A 21,327-nucleotide genomic window follows, 5' to 3' on the forward strand; every position below is an offset into this window, starting at 1 on the left:
GATTTACAGTTGAAGGCCCAACCTTCAACTCCAACGGAAGTAAAGGAGCAGTGTGCAACTACTGTCACAAAGGCGATAGTAGCAGTAGATAGCGCAGTAGAAGATTGCACACGGTTGTTTGAACATTCGTTCGGGTCTTGAAGAGTTTGTAGGAGGATCCTAATGTAAAATAGCTAGAGATAGAGGCACAAGAACTTCAACAATGATATGAAAAAGTAAAAGGTACAGCGCACACCGTCAATCTCACATAGAGACCGGCGAAGCTGTAGGAGGCCAAAACATTGAAGGAACATGTATATGCAGCATAGCACAAAGAGGCAATGCTAAAGGCATGCTTGAAGCCCTGATTGAACGAAGATTATTCGGTCACAACCTCCATTGAAGGCAAGCTTTCTAATCTACAAGCGATTCAGCAAAAGCTTTAGGCTGACAGTTCAGGACCAGCGACAGAGCAGTTGGTTGAGGAAGTGAAGCAGGCGGCTACATAGTGCACCACTGAAGTGGCAGTCATACAAGTTGAGCTGGGAGGTATTCACGCCAAGATCTCCACACCTGTAGAGTGACTCAAGGTCAAGTCACCATGTTTTTGTTGGGGGCCTATTGGGAACGGGTTCCCCCAAGAGTAGTTTTGGGGCTAAAAGCCCATGTTTTGGGATAACTTTGTAATAAATTTATAAAGTCTCTGCATTTTGTGGTTGCAGAGCACAAAGGTGTAAGGAGTCATAAAGGGTTGTCCACCCTTATTTTGTAAAGTGTCAAGTTGTATATAAAGATCCACCCATGGTTCGCGGATCATGGGATTGTATAAAAAGGAGCTAAGTAAGTAAGCTCTAAGTAGTTAAGTAAGGAAGAAAGTAGCGAAGTAGAGTGGAGAATTCTAAGCGTTCTCAGGTCTTAACATAGGTAAAGTCTCTGCAGCTAAGTGCGCAGAGGCCTAGGGTGGAAGTCTACAGCTGAGTGCGCAGACCCCTGCAGCTGTGTTCGCAAGGAGGATAGAGTCTATATTAAACTAGAAGATATCAATAAAGAGAAGTATTCTGCAATTACTGTGTATTTAGTTCCTGTTAATGCATCTGATTATATCACGTTTTGGGTTTAATTTCCAATGTTTATTTGATGTGTGAATATAAGTGATTGTATCGGTTAATTGAACATAAGTAAGGATATCAATTTACGCGGCACTAACTATGATTAATTGGTAAGATAAGTAAAACACTTGAGATAAATTGGGAACCTATGCAATACATTGTCATAGCTGTGCGAAAGTACCTCGACCATGGGTTAGGGATGTGCGAAGGTCAATCATACACCTTCGCAGAGGTACTAAAGGGTGAAATAAAAGGTAGATTGATAGAGCCCTAAGGCTTAGCAACCTGCGCTAAAGTAGGGGTAGAGGGTATAAACCAACATCACGACCATCTCAGGGTACGAAAACCTAGTTCCAGCATGCTCCCATACTACATCGGGTGAGACTTCGTTCTTCACTCTACGGGGTGATGCCAAAAGGGCCAGAAGTGTAGGGATTTGTTTGGCCAACTAACGTTGAACCTGGGTCAGGGCCTACAAAGCCAACAAGTGGCTACAATGGATTTACTTGTAGGTATCGAGTTTCATGTATGGTTTATTTTCTAGTTTTGGCATTCATGGTACATGCATGTGTGTGTTTTGTTCTATTGTTGTCATCAACATGGGTTTTTCTAGGTGCGACAGTGTTCTTAAGCCTTGCCTTGCCATTTCTAGATAGCCATGGTGTGGTGGGTTCTCTTGTATTTAGTTGAGCTTAATTGACGCATGGACTCGAATTTGAGTTGGGTGATCTCAGGATTATTCACAAGGCCTAGGAATATCGAGATGGGATACATGATAAATCTTGGTTGTGAACACCTCAATTGAGCCTAGGAATCATCGATCAGTGAATGGTGGGATACATAGTAAAGCTTAGAGGTGAATACCTTTGATTGGGCCTAGTAATCCCTTGATTGGTAATGGCAGGATAAGAGGTAAAGTCTAGAAGGTGGTGTTCATGTCGACCTAGTAATCCCTTGTTTAGTAATGGCGGGAGACATCGTAAATACGAGAGGTTGAGATAGATAAATTCCTCATGGTTTAGGTGGATAGATCTAGAGGCATCCATGAATTTTTAGGGCCTTGTGATCCGGTAGGGATTACGCTAATGCCTAGTTGTATTGATGAGGGTTTGGGCCTAGGAATCCCTTGGTGAGATTTATGGTAAAGCTTGAGGAAACCCTGGTTGGTTTTGTTGTGAGTACCACATTTCAGCTTGGAATATAGCACAGGGGTGATTGGATGAAAGAAAGATTTGGTTTAACCCAGTATATGGTTAGGTGGTTCATGGAAGTCCTAGACTTATCTTTGGTATTTCATGTGTAAATCTATTGGTTCATATGTGATTCTTAAGGTTGTTGTATCCTTGTTATTTTTTTTGGTTATCTGTTGGTTATGAGTATGTTTTATGACAGGCTTGATGTATGGATCTCATCATGTTTTGATTAGAAAATGGATGTACAATGAGTATATGAGCTAATATATTATAGTGTAGCTATTGTGATAAGGCAACAATTCTTCTTTACGAAACTCAGATAAGTGTGAGACACCCATGCTCAACTTTTTTGTTATGACATGTAGATTACATATTTGTGACATGTTTGATGAAATTCCTATCATGGATAGTATGGGTCAGATCAAGTCATTGTACTAATTATTTCATTAGTAGCCTTATTCCATTATTATTTACCACTTATGAAGGTTTCAAGAAATTCTGGGCAATGGCTTGAGACCTAGCCCTGAAAAAGTGGCTCACAATATGGGGTTGCTAGCTCAGAACTAACTGAAAAAGTCCATAGTTGTTGGCATGCCTTGTTGTGAGAGTGATTGGAAGGCCTCAGTCGCATGCATGGATTTTCATGGGAGTAGTTGAGGGTCCATATCAGTGAAATTTCAGGTTGTTTCAAAGTTTGGTTACCTGGAAGAGTTGGTTGGCTCCTGAAGGTTCTTTAGCATGTGTGGAAGGTCATATTGGTTTGGTTTTTTTGGTTACAATTCCTTAACTATACATGGGGTTTTTAATCATATCAAAGTATCCTATCATCACATGTTTACCCCAACATACCATTTAACTTGGATAAATGTGGAAGGAGGGTGTTACAAGTTGTTTTTGTTGCAATATTTGTTGTGTTTCTGGTTGGAATTCTCCCTCTAGTTCCACCTACAAACATACCATTCAATCACATGATCAACATCCTATACATGCTTATTAAGAAATGAAACATGGAAATCATCATGGATTTTCACTGCTAAAGGTAGTGCAAGTCAGTAGTCCATTGGTCCAATCCTCTCTAGGATCTCGAAAGGCCTATAATATTGATGTATCATATTGGCACATGACCCAATCTTCAAGGATCTCTTCTTGGGCTTGATTCACAAGTACACATGTTCCCCAACCTGAAACTCCTTAAATACCTTGTGTTTATTTTCATAACTCTTCTTCTTGTCCTATTTTTCCTTCAAATTCCTCTTGATAACCTTCATTTCTTGTTCCATTTCTACCAACATATCCGGTCCAATCAACACCCTATTCACCAGATCAGTCTAGCTAATGGGAGTATTACAACACCACCCATAAAGTGCCTCACATAAACTCATCTTCAATGATTCCTGATACCCATTATTATAAGCAAAATCAACCAATAGAAGATACTCTTCCCACTTTTTTTGTTCATGCATGACATACATCCTCAACATGTCCTCAAGGATCCTGTCAACCCTCTCTATCATCCATCTGCCTGCAAATGATAATTTGTACTAAAAGTTAACTATGTCCCCAAACCTGCAAACAACTCTTTCCAAATACTAGATGTGAACTGGGAACTTGTGTCTGGTACAATATTCTTAAGAACACCATGCAACCTCACTATCTCCCTGATGAAAATTTGAGCTACCTTGCTAGTTGAATTCATAGACTTAACTGCAATGAAGTGAGATACCTTGGTCAACCTATCAACCACAACCATGATGGAATCATGCTGTTTTGATGTCCTCATAAAACCTATAGTGAAGTCCATGAAAATAACCTCCCATTTCCATTATGGAATCGGAATCGGCTGTAATAAACCACCTATATGATTACACTCTGCTTTTACCTATTTGCAGTCAAAACACCTTACAATGAACTCATCCACCTCTTTCTTTATATTTGGTGAGTATTATAACTTATTCATAGTTGTCAATTTGTTCTGATATTTTAGGTGACCTGAATAAGGATTGGCATTAAATTCCCTAAAGATAAGCTTCTTGAGCTCACTATTGTCTAACACATAGATCTTGTTCTTAAATCTAACAAAGTCATCTGTTATGAGATGATCATCCTCATCCCTATCACTTGTACCTTCTTGTTGTAACATGTGCCTCAACTTTTGGTACATGTCATCATGTTTTCCTACCTACATTATCTTCTCCTATAAATATTTCCCATAATAACTCACTGCTACAATGTGATTCACCTGCACTCTTCTTCTAAGAGCATCTGCAACCTTTTTCTCCTTTCCCTTAATGTACCTGATCTCGAATTCAAACTCACTGAGAGTAGCCAACAATTTAGCTTGTCTGGCATTTAGATTAGGTTTATCAAATAAGTACCTCAACCCATTGTGATCACTCATCAAATTGAAACTCCTTCCAAGAAGATAATGTCTCCACATCTTTAAGGCATGGATGATAGTTTCCAACTCAAGATCCTGAGTCACATAGTTTTTCTCGTACTCATTCAACTTCCTTGACTCATAGCATACTACTTGTCCTTCTCGCATTAGGACTCCAACAAGTCCTCTCTTGCAAGCATCTGTACATACCACAAACTCTTTATCTGGATTTGAAATCTTCAAGACTAGAGCATTTGTAAGAAACTAATTCAACTACAAAAAACTAGTTGCACATTCCTCTGTCCATTCAAACTTCTTTCCTTTTCACTACAAATATGTGATAGGATAGGAAATATGTGAGAAGTTCCTAATGAACCTCCTGTAGTAACCTGCTAATTCCATAAATGATTTGACCTCATCCACATTCCTAGGAGTTTCCCATTCCATGATATCTCTTATCTTTTCCGGGTCCATTGCTATACCTTCCTTAGAAACAACATGTCCCAAGTAATGAACTTTTGTCTAAAAGAAACTGCACTTGCTAAGCTTGGCATACAAGTGATTCTCTCTCAACAATTTTAACATTGTTTCTAGATGTTTTACATTCTCTTCCTCATTCTTATAATATATCAATATGTCATCAATGAGTACTATCATAAACTTATCCAGATAAGGACACAACACACTATTCATCAAACACATGAAAGTAGTTGGAGCATTAATAAGACCAAAAGAAACTACTACAAACTCATAATGCCCATACCTGGTACAAAATGTGGTTTGTAGATATCATATTCTTTGATGCGTACCTGATGATATCCTAATCTCAAGTAAATCTTTGAGATCACTAATGCTCCCTTTAGTTGATCAAATAAATTATCAATCCACGGAAAAGGACACATGTTCTTGATCGCCACCTTGTTCAATTTCCTGCAATCAATGCACAACCTGAGAGTACCATCTTTATTTTTCACAAACAACACTGGTGCACCCCAATACGACACACTTGGCCGTATGTATATCTTATTGATCATTTCCTTAAGTTACAACTTGATCCAGATTTAAACAGGAACGCAACAAAATACAGAGATAACCATATACACAAAGATGCAGCAAAAATAATACTTCATTTCATTAATGTAAAATATTGAAATATGCTTACATACAGAAATGGAAATAAACCAGCTAAGGGCGATGGTAGCTTATCTCTGAGAAGAGATGTGGTGGCTACATGCCTCTGAACTGTGTTACAATGAGGCTCGAAGGCCTATTTATTGTTGAGAACAATGGAAAACCCTAAACATATGAAAACCTAACCCTAGAAGATGAAACGCCAAACTGTGAGCCCCGTTTGGGTAAATTGGTACATCAACTTCCCGAAGTTGTAACTTTGTCATACGATGTTTGTTTGACACGCACAGTATATCGTTAGGAAGATCTATCCAAGAACTACAACTTTGGGAAGAGAAAAATTGGTCCATGGACCCATTTTTCTCCCATTTTCCCCAAAAAATGTCGTTTATGGCCTCAAAACGAATCCAGAAGTTCAAGACCCGAAAAGCTGTAAAAAATAGTAAAATGTGCTACAACTAAGGAAACTGAAAAGTTGAAAGAAAAAATGGTGGGGGTCCAAGTGGACTTGACAGTTGGCCACCAATATCCACCTGGATCATTCCTCCCCCCTTAAGAAGCAATGGTCCCCATTGCGTTGAGTTCCTCCATGAGATGAGGAAAATTCTGCTGAACTTGGTCCCTGGTGAGCCACTTGCCCTAGTGAAGGAGTTGGCCTGCTTTGACAACTTGATACAATTGGATATTCTACTGGTGAGTGTGCTTGATCTGTGTGTCCATGATCTGATTAGTTGTAGCTTGTTCCATGCAATCTGGATTTAACTCTATGGGTGTGAGTTGTTCTGCAATGTCGGATGTGTCTAGTAATGGTGGAAAGTATGTCTAAAGGCGGTCCACATTGAACACTGGGTGCAGGGCAAGGAATGGGGGAATGTTGAGCTCAAATGCATTGTCTCTCATAGCCTTGGTAATGGTGTAAGGACCATATCGAAGTGTTCTAAGTTTTCGATAGGGTCTGGTAAGGCATTCCTTTTGCAAATGCAACTAGACTTTTTCGCCCACCTGAAACTTGTGTGGCACCCGATGTTGATCATGTCACTACTTGTACTTGGCATTTGATTTCTCCAGAATTTCATGGACTTATGGGCGAATATGTTGGATGTGCTCAATGAAGTTGTTTGCCTTATCTGTTTCAAACTGGACATGAGTCGAATCTATGTGAGTAGCTGCAACTGGCATGGCCACATCAATGGGACATAGTGGCTGGAATACCAAGCCCACCTGAAAATGGTTGTGGCCAGTCGAGATGTGGAGAGCCTGGTTGTAGCTATGTTGAACATAGGGGAGGCTCTCATCCCATGTGCATGGATGCTTTGAGTTGTACATGCACAGAATGTGTACGATCATCCTGTTGACAACCTCTATCTAGCCATCACTTTGAGGACGAAAGGCTATGGACTTAGTGACTTTGGTGTCGAGCATCGACCAGAGACTGGACCAAAATGTACTAAGGAACCTGTTGTCCCAATCTAAGATGATAGACTATGGGATCCCAAAGTGTACCCACACTCGTTGAAAGAAGATTTTAGTAGTGCCTTCTACTGTGATATTCTTCTTGCTGGTAACGATAATGGCCATCTTTGAGAACCTATCGACGAACACAAAAACATAGTCATTTCCATGCTTAGTGGAAGGAATACCTGACATGTAATCCATGGAGATGGATTCCCAAGGTCAACTAGGGGTAGGCAGTGGGGTATAGAGGCCTTGATTCTTGATGGTCGGTTTGGCAATGGCACAGGCAGTGCATGATCTGATGTACTTCTCGACATCGTGTCGAAGATTTGGCCAATAGAAATACTTCTGCAGTACTGCCACTATTTTATCAACCCCGAAATGTCCAGCAGCATGACTATAGTGTGCTTCCTAAATCATCTTGGCACGCTCACTTGAAGGAACACAAAGGTGACCCAGGTGGCATAACAGGGCATCCTAGAGGTGAAAAATTGGAACATGCTGACCCTCCAAGAGTGTCTGGTATGTGTGTCTAAATTATGGGTTGCTTTTGTAGAGAAGTGGCCAATCAAAAGTCTCATGCCCACAAGAGTTGAGCACAGTGGTTAACGCCACGATCGGTGGTCGACTGAGGCAATCTGCAACATTATTGGTGCTACCCTTCTTATACTTGATCTTCAAATGGAACTGTTGTAGGTATGTGGACCACTTTTGATGGCGATCATTCTACAATTTCCCTTGGGTCTGTATGAACTACAAGGGTCGATGGTCTGTGTGGATGATCATTTCCTTCCCCAAAATGTAATGCTTCCATTGTCGGTAGACCTGTACAATGGAATACATTTCTTTGTCATAAGTGGGATACTTCAGGACTGTGTCTGAAAGTGTCTCATTGTGATATGCCACTGGATGCCCATGTTGAGTAAGGACTGCCCCAATAGCATAGTCAGAGGCATCTGTCTCCACCTCAAATGGTTGTTACAAATCTGGTAATGCGAGCACGGGTGTCGTGCAGAGGCAATCTTTCAACTCTGCGAATGCCCTCTGTTGAGATTCAGACCAGAAGAATTTTTCTTTCACTCCTCCCTTGGTGACTTGACTCAAGGGCCAAGTGATATGAGAAAATCCGAACACAAACCTACGGTAGAAGTTGGCAAGGCCTAGAAAGTTGCGGAGCTCTGTCAGAGTGGTTGGAGATGGCCAATCTCGAATGACTTGGATCTTGGATGGATCCACATGCGCCCCTTGTTCATCAATAATGTATCCCAGATACTGAACCTGCATCACGCCAAAAGTGCATTTCTCCAAATTGGCACATAACTTTTTTTGCCGCAGTGTTTAGAGAACCTATTGGATGTGGTGGAGGTGCCCTTCCCAACTCTGGTTGAAGATCAGGATGTCATCCAAGTATACCACTACAATGGAGTTGGTGAATGGCTATAATATGTCATCCATTAGCCTCATGAAGGTTGCAAGAGCATTCGTCAATCTGAACGGCATCACCAACCATTCGAACAGGCCCTCCTTGGCTTTGAAGGCAGTCTTCCACACATCAAAGGGTTTGATTGGTACCTGGTGATATCCTGACTTCAAATCGATCTTGCTAAAATATTTTTCCCACTTTAGTTGGTCCAATAGGTCATCAATCCATGGGATTGGGTACCTATTACGTACAGTGATCTTGTTCAATGCCCGATAGTCAATACAGAGTCTCCAAGTCCCATCCTTCTTTTGTACCAACACAGTCGGGCTCCCACAGGGCGATGAACTTGGATGAATGTGACCTTTCTGCAATAGCTCCTAAATCTTCCTCTTGATTTCATCATTCTCCAGAGCGGAGCACCAATAGATAGGTCCATTGGACAGTGGCGCACCTAGGGTCAGATCGATAGAGTGCTTGATCTGACAGCGCAGATGAACCCCTGCGAGGGAGGTGAAGATGTCCTCCTACTCCTCCATGACCTTGTCCATCTGTAGTTGTCATGCGGAGGGGCCCTGTCTGGAGGTCATGGCCACTGTCTTCTTCTTTCCTTGAGGGTGTATGATCAGGAAAACAAATTTCTCAGTTTTGGAAATGAGCTTACTACATTTTTTTGCACTAATCAAAGAGATGGCAGTAGGCGGTGCTACCTCCACTATCCTATACAACTTAGTTCCCAAAGTAACAATAACAGCACGGCGCCTTGATTCATACACAACATGTCGCTTCCACAAGTATGGTTGTCCTAGTAATGCATCACAAAATTCAAGGGGGGAAATGTCACACAATACCTCATCCGTGAAGGAATTGATGTTGTATGCAAGGCGACACTGTTGGCTCATGCGAAGATCCCGTCCTTGGTGAAGCCACTCAATGGTGTATGATTGTGGATGTGCTGTGGTCGGTAAGCCTAGCCACTTCACGACCTCTGCCAAAATGAGGTTCTTTTGGCTGCTGCTGTCGACAATGAACTGTAGCAGGGAGCCCTTTACCCACATCTGGGAGTGGAAGAGACGCTCCTCCTCCTCTGGATCTTCGGGTTCCTCCTTCTAGATTTTCGTGGTGGCAACGGTGGCATTGGGCTCCGCATCAATAATCTGCTTCCCTTTGTCATACCCCTTCTCAGGTTCTGACTCAAAGTCGAAACCTGTATCTAATTCTGAAACCTTTACCTCAACCACCAGGGACTATTTGGCCCAACACTCACTTGTGTTGTGAGTGGAGCTCTTATGGAATTCACACCACTTTCCCATGTCCTTTTTTGGCTTCGTGGCATTGTTATTTTCTTACAAATTCGGCGGGTTGTCTTAGGCCACCCTGCCTTGGCTTTGTCCTTTATTCTGCGGTTTGGGGGCACCTTTCACTTGCTTCGGATTCGTAGATCCAAAGTCTCACTTCTTCTATTTAAACTTTTGCTTGAACCTGATGGCATATCGGTATGCAATGCCGAGCAAGGAGATGTTCAAGAATTCTATTTCTTCCTAGATGTACTTGTACAGAAAACCATGGTATTTGAGTACCAAATGCTACTATGAATCCTTGATACCCAACTTTGTGTGAAGGGTATGGAAAATATTGGTGAACTCCGGCACGTCTTGGTCCCTTCCTTGCTGCAACGTGGTCCACTTTATGTATTGATCCTCATAGCTTCTGACAGGGTAGTATTGCTCCTTGATGGCATCCCGGAATGAATTCCAAGTGGGTGCAGCCGAAAATAGTGAGCCTGTAATTTCATCCTTATGCTCGCAGTAAGTTTCCCACCAGTCCTTGACGTGGGGGCCTGCTTTGAGAAGAGAAAAAATAATCTTTTCCCGACTAGAAAAATCATGAACAGAAAATTAATACTCTAGTAGATTTAACCATTTATCAACGACATCTGTGTCTATCTGATCCTCGAATACGGGGATTTCAAAATTAACTTGTACCTTAAACGGTGTGGCATTTCCATAGTAGTTGTTGGAAGCCGATGTGTCGCCCCTAGGTAGCCGCTGAAGGATCTGGGCAAAGTTGTCCATCATCACGTTCCTTTGTCACTTGAGGGCTTCTTCGAGCAAGATTTTGATAGGCTCTCCTACCCCCTCATCTTTCTTTTCATCCGCCATGGGAGGTCGTCAGGATTTGCAAGGATGGTCGTGCAAAGGTTCGCCAATTCAAGCCCTAACTCCTTGTATCCCAACCTCATTGGGGACATGCAAAGAAAAACAGAGAAAAAAGCAAACTGTTCTAATACCACTGATCCAGATTTAAATAAGAACGCAACAAAATATAGAGATAACCATATACACAAAGATGCATCGGAAATAATACTTCATTTCATTACTGTAAAATACTGAAATATGATTACAAATAGAAATGGAAATAAACCAGCTAGGGCGATGGTAGCTTATCTCTGAGAAGAGATGTGGAGGCTACATGCCTCTGAACTGTGTTACAATGAGGCTGGAAGGCCTATTTATTGTTGAGAATAATGGAAAACCCTAAACATCCAAAAACCTAACCCTAGAAGATGAAACACCAAACTATGGGCCCCGTTTGGGTAAATTGGTACATCAACTTCCTGGGGTCGTAACTTTGGCATACAATCTTTGTTTGACGCACATAGTATCTTGCTAGAAAGATCTATCCGAGAACTACAACTTTGGGAAGAGAAACATTGAACCCATTTTGTTCCCAATTTTCCCAAAAAAATTCGTTTAGGGCCTCAAAACGGCTCCGGATGTTCACGACCTAAAAAGATGCTAAAAATAGTAAACTATGCTACAATTAAGGAAACTGAAAAGCCAAAAGAAACAATGGTGGGGGTCCAAGTGGACTTGGCAGGTGGCCACCAATATCCACCTGGATCACAACTTCAATTCCACTAACTCTAAAATGCTTATCCTATAAGGTTCCTTAGATGTTGGTGTTTCTCTCAGCATCAACTCAATAGAAAATTCCACTTCCCTATGAGGTGGTAACTCTAAAATCTTTGCTGGAAATATATTCTGAAACTTTAAAAAAAACTAGATACCTCTTCAAGAATTCATTATCCTCAACATCCTTCCCTTTGCCACCTACAAACAACACATTTCCTTTCCTACTACTGTGTGTTTCTTGCATAATGGTAATAATTCTCACAAATGTAGGCTTCTTCTTACCCTATAATATTCTCCTCTCTCCATCATCATCTAGGCACTCAATAGACTTATCATAGTAATCTACCTTAGTCCTATGAATGTACAACAAATTCATGCCCAAAATCATACTGTATGATTCCAATAGAAGCACATTTAGTTGCATTGATGTAGACATACCATTTAGCTCAAATGCACAAGATCTCACCCAATGGTGAAATCTTTTCTTAGTACCTATAGCCAACTGCACCAACCAAGACTCTGCATGAACTTCTTTATTCAAGCAACATGTATCCACCATGTAAGGACGAAGTAAATATAGTTAGATCCAGGTTCAATCAAAATTGAAACAACTTAATTACAAAGCTTACCTTCCATCTCGATAATACATGCCTAATGATAAGCCTGCGTATTACCCAATGTTGGATAAATCCGAGGAATACCCGTTCCAACATCCTGAACTATCTATGCCTCCTGAGCACTATAAATATGAGGTATGCCACCCTGATGTTGTGGAAAATCTCTCCTACGATGATCCTTGCCACAATTCCATCACCGCAAAGGCTTCCTTCCTTCACCCTTGTTCTACTCCTCAAACTAAAATCCTATCCTCTATCAACTACATTGGATTTCTTATATCGCATTGCATTCTATTTGTTACCTGCATCCTAAGGTCTTCCTCGCTTCTTATCCCATTTTCCTTTAGTATTTTCATTACCTTTCCAACCCTTCTTAGGTTCATATTTACACTTAGACTACTCATTACAATGCTTCAACTTACCAATTACTTCCTCCATTTTCTAAGGCTCATCATACTCAATCTAATCCTTAAATGATAATGGAAATCCACTAACAAACCTTTGAACCTTTATCTTATCATCCTTAATATATGGTACATACCTCAATAGCTCTATAAACTTGGTCATGTACTCTTCATCTGTCATAGATCCCATCTTCAATTCGTAGAACTCCTTAACCTTACCATCATAGTATCTCTCTAACAAGTACTGCTTCCTGAAGAGTATTTTGAATTCATTCCAACTCAACTCCTCTATTCCCACCAGATGTTTTCTTTTCCCTTAAGACTAAAAATAGTTATCCTAGCCTTCATATTATTTGTATAATCATGTGGCTCAAAGAACTTCTTCATCCCAAGCAGCCATGCTTCTGCATCTTTTGGTTTGTTTAGTTCTCCATCAAATGTAGGAGGCTTGGATTTCTTGAAATCATCTAGAAAGTACTCCTTCTCACCCCTGTAAGGATGATAATGATGATGACCATGATGTCTCTATGATCCAGAACTAGAATAGGACCCATAACCACTACCTCTCCTATCAGGTGTATCCAACCATATGCCACCTCTAACTATGTCATCCCTTTCTGAACTATGTTCTCCATGAGACTTGATACCATATGCCCCATTTGTCCTTTCCTCCTATCCATAACTGATATGTTAATGTCCCTATCTCTGCAAATTTGATAAACTTTGAAGGATCACTACATTGACCTCTGCTTTTTTTTTTGGTGCTCTGGCAAGTCTTTCCTGTGACTGAATGATTATGTCATTATCTACCTTGAAACTTCTCATCTCTACCTTTAAACTTCTCAAGATGTTTTCTATGTTAGGAGAGTAATCATCTTTGTTCTTCTCATTTGATCCATAAGGAGAATCATATGAACTATAATCCATGATTTTGCTTTCATCTCTGTTCATCTCCTTGTAAACATACCATGTCAAATAAACCAAACATAAACTTAATCAACATACCTCAATGAAGTTCAGCGTAGGCTATCTTGTCTGCACAAATCAATCTAAATTATCATTATATATATATATATATATATATATATATATATATATATATATATATATATAGATATATATATATATATATATATATATATATATATATATATATATATATATATATATACATCAACATATCATTCATCTCAACATACCAATATCATTAACCTCTACATGATGACACAACTGTGACAATGACCATCACAATGCATGCAGAACAAACACATAGATAACTAACATGCATATATGAACATCATTCATCACAAGATACCAACATCATTAACCTCTACATGATGACACAATTGTGACAATGACCATAAAAATACATTCATAACAAACACAAAGACAACTAACATGCATATATGAAAAACAAATTTCACCCATCCAGTTCAAGTGTTTGAACCTAGAAGCTCTGATACCATGTTGTTGTATCACATATCACCCAAAGAGAATGAAACTCTCCCTAATACCACCCTGTAATCATCCCCTCCCACATTTACCCAATTTCACTAGCCTGCAAGGCTAAAAATGAGATGAATAGTTACTATGACATGAACCAACATCCAATCTTCATTTATGAAAGTGGGTTCAACAATTGACTTCTCACAAACATCACTCGAGGCTACAGGACACTCAGGGACCAAAGGATCACCCTAGATGACCATACCCTGAGCTGGGGTTTCTTTTCTCACATATTAATCCCCAACCACTTGCACAAAAAGGCAAGTGTGTGGTTATAGGGATCCAACTACATGCATGACACTTATTCCATGTGGTTGTAGCCAAAAATATCTAGTTCAAAGGGTGCAGTCCTGAGATCTGAGCCACTTTTCCAAGCTAGCCTCTAGAACACTACCCAGAACTACTTGTAATTCCTCATAATGATAAATAACATAATGAAAATGGGTTGAAAGTGTTAGAATTTCCAACATTCAAAGGGGTATCCTCAATATGTGGTGCCAATTAGACCTCACACAGTTTGGTATAGGAGCCCCACCTGGAATACAACCTTGTTTTCAGTTTCTTAAAGGTTTTCCTTGGTTTTAGCTGACAGCAAGAGTGAGAATCACATATGTGCCTTCGAAAAGAAGGTAGGTGTGCCTAGTGAATGTTCTATTGTAGGTGTGTCAAGGTTCTTCTACTTGTTACACTAAAAAATGTCACCTTGACTACTTACAGTTAGTATGGCTCAAATCAACAGTCATGCTACCCTCTTAGGCAAGTCTCATGCCTCTGTTATCCATCTCAAACTCAAAGAAGAGAGAAAGTCTTGTAAAAACTATGTTTATCTCTGGGGTCACAGGTTCTCTCTAGCCTTACCTGCGGGGACGCTGACCATGTTCACAAAATCTGCGTCCATGGACGCTCTGTATGTTAAGGGACAGGTGCGTCCCTCTGTAAAAGGAAAAATGCGCGAGTTTTATCTTGAAAAAGTTACTTGTGGTTACTTCTAGAACATTCTAGAGGTCGGTTTGATGAAATGGATGCGCCTCCAGTTGGTTCATGTATCTCTATTAAGGGGGAACTTATCCCATCAATAAGGGAGCTATCCCACCCAAAGAGGGGGATGATCCCATTGATAGTGGACCTGAATAACCTCTTTACAACACTATAAATAAAGGCATTGAGCCAGAAGGAGAGGAGGTTGGAGCTATACATTTTCTTTGGGTAAATGCTGCAGGATTTAGGTCTTCCATTAGAGCCTTTGTGAGGAGAGATTGTCTTCACTTGATTCTACTTGGGAGAGGGTGAGCTTTGTCAAAGTAGAGGAAAACCCTTGATGGACCCTGGGAGGAACTTGCACAACACCAAGGCCAGGTTGTAAGAGTTTCTTTGTTTCGTTATTAATACAAACTGGTTTATTTTTCTCAATAGCTTGTGTTAATGAGTTATTTCATGTGTTCCTTGGTCTGCATGTTGAATATATGTTTTATTATATGAAATGCAAGTGCTTGGTAATTGTTTGATTGTTTGTGGTTGCAGGAATTGACTTGAAGGAGGAGCTCATCCGGATCGTCAAGAACGGACTTCAACAACAGCGTTTTGGAATAAGGTAAGCCTAAACACTTGTAGTTTTCATGTTGTAAAAGGTGTATTTAGAGAAAGATCACTCCATTTTGTCTTGTTTGTCATTAGAATGTCTTAGACTTCTAGGAAGGTCAGTCGTGTCCGCACCCTTGACAAATTCCGTGTGACAAATTGGCGACTCCGCTGGGGAATCCATTAATGAGAGAGTCTTTTCCTTTATATGAACTTTGCTTTGAGAAAATCATTTTTATTTTCTGGTTTTTGACTGTGAGAATTAGTATTTGGGTGGCTTAGCTTTAGATTTAGTTAGATTTGGTTTTTCTTCATTTTTCCAGAAGGACGCACCCTCTGAGTACTGCACAGTGCGTCTTTGGACGCGCTGTTGCCGTTTGCACAGAGCGGGCCCGCGCCTGTTCTAACGGGTTGCCTGCGTCTTCCTGTAAAAATTTAGGAAAACTCCATTTTTGCTTTAATTGCTTTTAGATTTTGGTTTTTCTTAGTGTTTTCTGCCCAGATCCTTTAGTACCCTGTCAAAAATTTTCACCTGAACTTGTTTCATTAGCATTCCTGCTTTTAGCTTTCATCAATTGGGTGTTTTGAGTCTCTTTTTGAGAAATTCTTAATTTGATTTCCTTTGGTCATTACTTGGAGGTTTCTCTCAGTCTTTTCACAATTTTGCATCTTTTTGCTTTTGTTTTTGCAAAAAAAATTTCCCCCTCATTCGCCGGGGGGGGCTAAATTGTGTATGAGTGTTAATCGCCTTTGAGTGTTTTTATGTTTTGATCTTTGGAACTCTCACCCAATTTTCTCGACTTGCACTTGATTGGTTCTTAGATTACATTAGACTCATCTTGTGTTTGAGAATTCTCTTGCATAGATCACATTTGCATAATTAGAGTTCTCAGTTTCAGAATATGAATGAAAAATGTGCATAGATTACATTTGCATACTTTTCATGTGAATTGTGCATAGATTACAATTGCATAGTTTACATTCTGAAAAATCAATCATAGATTTAGATCAGCTTTCTTTGATTTGAATTTATACAAAAAAAAAATAAAACAAAAAATGGTTTGGAATTGATTTGCATTAGTTTTTCTTGATAAAATTAGTGCATTAGAGAATTTGTTAAATTTTCTCTTAATGATCAATTTTTTGCATTGTTGGAAGTGAATGGAAACTCTCTCCTTACTTTAGTTAGGATTCATCGAATTGAAAAGATTACATTATCATATTCGATTGCATTCAGTTGAGTCGGGTCATAACACCATTGGTTTCATCTCCATTTACCCATTTGAGTAATAACAGCCTTAATAACACAGCGCTTAATTAAAATTCATCTAGTAATTTTTACATTTCTAGGGCTCTGAAACACCAACATAGCTTAGGCTAGGGTCTTGGAGTAGGTGAGTACTTAACTCTCCAAGACTACAAAACCAAACAGATAGTTTATCTTGAGTAGAATAAATCCAATTGTTTCAATTGCACTCTGGGAAAGCTCCTCTTAAAGGAGAAGCACGAGCTCGTGTCCGAACCAGTGAGGGGATCATTCCCCCCTCGTTGGGAACGACGCCAGACAGTACGTATTACAAACGGTAAACCTCGGATTAACCATTGTCGAGGAGCCAGGGGTCACTTATCGGTAAACCTTGGATTGTTGTCAAGGAACCGGTAAGGGGATTGAGCTTGCTACTCTGCCCTTGCGTGCTGTCGGAGTTTAGACTGTTCCCCCAGGTGTATTTGTTACTGTTGGTGACCTTAGTGACCATAATCTTTAGGGTTCTACCGAGGTGACGGTGGAGGGAAGGTCCCACTGTACCTGGAGCAGACGTCGGTTATACTCACTTGGATTTTCCGGGGGGTTCACTTCACTTCGAGACGGTTAAAGTGGAGGAACTTGGTCCGGTCTATTCATTAAGCAGGTTGCCGGGGTAACTGTTCCACCCACCACTTCTGTACTGAATTCGGCGATGTTGGGCTTCATCACCAACTAGTGTTTTCGGTCCGGAAGGCTACTGTTTGTGTATGGTTTGACTCCTAGATTTGATAGCGCGTGTTAATTTGTTTGTTTTTACTTTTAGAGACCATAGGTGTGAGTTGTGAATTTTAATTGTTAGGTGTGAATTGTGAATTGTTAATTTTAGTTTTAAATTGTTAATAAAATTCACTGAAGTTGAATATAATGGCAAATGTTCCGGAATTTATCAACCTAGGAACCCCTCCTAATGAGAATCCTAGTACTTTTCCTTACTTTGGAAATGTTGGTCCTCCTTATATGGCTACTTTGTCATTACCTGGATTTACAATAGGTTTACCGATATGGTTATTTTCAACTTCGTTGGCCCAAAATACTCCAATTGTTCTATCTCAACCGGATGCTTCACCTCAACAGAGTTCACCATCTCAACATCACCAACCTTCTGTTGACCCTTTACCTTCTTCGCCTAATCTTTCTTCCTCCATTTCTTCCTCTTCGCCTGGTAAAAGCCTTGATGTTAGTAACCAGGAGGCTAAGAAGAAGAAGAAAGGGAAGAAGAAGAAGAAGAAGAAGAAGAAGCAAGATAAGAAAGAAGTCAACCAACCAACCATGGTTGTAAGTGTTAGTTGTGTTGAGGAAAATTCCGACATGCATCGTAAACCCAAATACCCTTGCAGGCTTTGTAAGGGTGACCACTTCCTTGTCAATTGTCCTGGTATTCCAAAGGTCTTGGAAGTATGGTCAGAAAAATCTCATCAACTTTCCATTGATCCATCAACCAGTGATAGTCAGGTTCCTGGGAAAAAGGGTAAAGTTAGGTTTCCTTGTAAGTTATGCAAAGGGAGTCATCAAACTCACATTTGCCCTCACATGGATGAAGCCTCAACATTGTTGGAAAACCTTACTGTTCCACAGCAAGAATTTCCAACTGGTTACCGTAAACTTTCTCCCAACCTACCGTCAACTGACGGAGTGATTGATCTAAATTCAAGAACAGTCGATCACACTCTCCCATTGGAGAGTGAAACTCATGTCACTCAGGTTGATGATCCATTAGTTGATCAAGTGGTCGATTCAATTTCACATTCGGTCGATCACACTCTCCTTTTCGAGAGTAAATTTCATACCGCTGATGTTCTTCTTGTTACATCAGATTCTTCTATGCCGGGGGGCATTTCACCTGTTTCTACAGAACCCCCTCCAAGTACTGAGGTCTTTTCCTTTGATTGGAATAGACTGACAGAACCTCGTCTTCCTTCCTCCATCCCTTTCCAAATCATTGTCAAGGCTGGTGGTAGGGACATACATCGTACTCAGGTAGATGAAGGTGCTTCTGTTAGTATTTTATCCTCAGCTGTTTGGAAAGCTTTGGGTTCCCCTCAGCTTGTGCCTATTACGCAGAATCTGAAAGCTTTTAACAGAACAATTAGTGAACCTTTAGGGATCCTTCCTAAGTTTTCCATTACATTGGAAGGTAAAACTGTCTGTATTGATCTTATGGTAGTTCGAGGTCCCTTGGATTTCAATTTACTCCTTGGGCGAGACTATGTTTATGCAATGAAAGCTGTCGTATCGACACTCTTTCGCGTGATGTCTTTCCCTCACAATGGCAGTATTGTGACTGTAGACCAGCTTTCGTTCCCTAGTCTTGTCTCAACTACCAATAATATGACACCCCTAAATGTTCCTGATTCTAAAGTGGTATCTACCCTGCCACGGGTTAATTATGTGGCAACCGGTCCCATGATTTCAGTTACCGATGTAAGTGAGCCTCTCACTGTTTGCTCATCTTCCTTTGATTTAGCTCCGGTAATTGACATGGAAAACTCTATGGGATTACTTGAACACGATGTTCTTATCCCTTTTGAGTCCCTTGACATGTGTTCCTTCCCAAGAAGTATTCTTCCTTCGGATGAAGACCTCTTGGAAGCCATGATCAAGGTGTGTCCATTGACATGTCTTTCCTCCAGTTGGAAGCCATGATCAATGTTACGAGGATAGTTTTTTCTTGTATCAACCTCGTTAAAAAATGAAATAGGCTAGCATGAGGACAGTTCTTTTACTGAGTCAACCTCATTTAAAAATGAATCAGCTAGATTTTAGGATATGTAGGTAGATTGTAGAAAGTAGGGTTTGAGGACAGTTCATGTTACTGAGTCAACCTCATTAAAAAATGAATCAGGTTTGAGGATAGTTCCTGTTACCGAGTCAACCTCGTTAAAAAATGAATCAGGTATGAGGATAGTTCTTTTCTTGTGTCAACCTCTTTAAAAATGAAACAACTCCCTTTTCAAGTTAAATATTGAAAGTAAACCTTCATTTCATCCAGTCGGTTGAATGCAATGAAGCCTGGGGGGCATGTACCTCATTTCGCATCATTATGCTGGGGGCATGCGAACTTTTTGAGCATAGTTCCTTGTCTTGTGTCAAGCTCGTTAAAAAATGAAACAAGGGTAGGTTAAGTAGGTAGATTGTAGAGAGTAGTCATGAGCATAGTTCTTTGTCTTGTGTCAAGCTCGTTAAAAAATGAATCAAGGTTTTTAGAGCACAGTTCCTTGTCTTGTGTCAAGCTCGTTAAAAAATGAATCAAGGTTTTTTAGAGCATAGTTCCTTGTCTTGTGTCAAGCTCATTAAAAAATGAATCAAGGTTTTTAGAGCACAGTTCCTTGTCTTGTGTCAAGCTCGTTAAAAAATGAATCAAGGTTTTTTAGAGTATAGTTTTTTGTTAGGTAGATTGTAGAAAGTAGTTATGAGCATAGTTCCTTGTCTTGTGTCAAGCTCACTAAAAAATGAACCAACTCCCGCAAGTCTTTCCAATATGTTGAAAGTAAAGCTTCCTTCCATCCACCTCATTGAATGCAATGAAGCTTGGGGGGCATGTACCTCGTTTTGCGTCATTATGCTGGGGGCATGCGAACTTATAACAAGCATAGTTTTTCGTTTCAAGCTTGCGTAAACATGAAACTGAATTCGAGCATAGTTCTTTTCATGTGTCAAGCTCGTTAAAAAATGAAACAAATCCTCCTCTACTTGAGTCGAGAGATTGACTAGATCTCATAAATGTTAAGTTGTATATTTAGGTTAGTTGTTTCGGTGTTTTGCATAATTTTCTTACAGTTTTAGGTCAAAGTCTTTTAAATGATCTCGTCACTAAACCTTCATTTCATCCAAATGGTTGAATGAAATGAAGCTAGGGGGGCATGCACTCTAGCAGTTATGCTTAGGGGGCATCAAGCACAGTTTTATCTCTGTTTCAAGCTTGTGTAAAAATGAAACTACTTTGAAGCATAGTTTTTCTCTGTTTCAAGCTTTTGTAAAAATGAAACCTATCTTGAGTCAATTTTAGTTATTTTCAAGACTCGTTAAACTCATGAAAATACCGAGATTATTTTGCTATCTTTCATTCTCGTAAAACAAATGAAAATGCCGAGTTCTTTCCATCTTTTCTTGCTCGTAAATAAAATTGAAAGTCGGCCATATGAGTACATTTTTATCATTTTTTCGAACTCGTTAAAACTTACGAAAAAGTGAAAACCATGAGTACATTTTTATCCCTTTTTCGAACTCGTTAAAACTTACGAAAAAGTGAAACCTTGGAGTTCTCTTTTAAGCCCTTTTCAGACTCCTAAAACATGAAAAGATCGCCGAGCGTTTCTTTTACACTCGTTAAAACGGAA

The sequence above is a fragment of the Pinus tabuliformis genome, chromosome J, assembly GCF_031772625.1.
Source record: "Pinus tabuliformis cultivar Carrire ecotype Pingquan chromosome J, CPIR1, whole genome shotgun sequence".
In the NCBI taxonomy this organism is placed as follows: Eukaryota; Viridiplantae; Streptophyta; class Pinopsida; order Pinales; family Pinaceae; genus Pinus; species Pinus tabuliformis.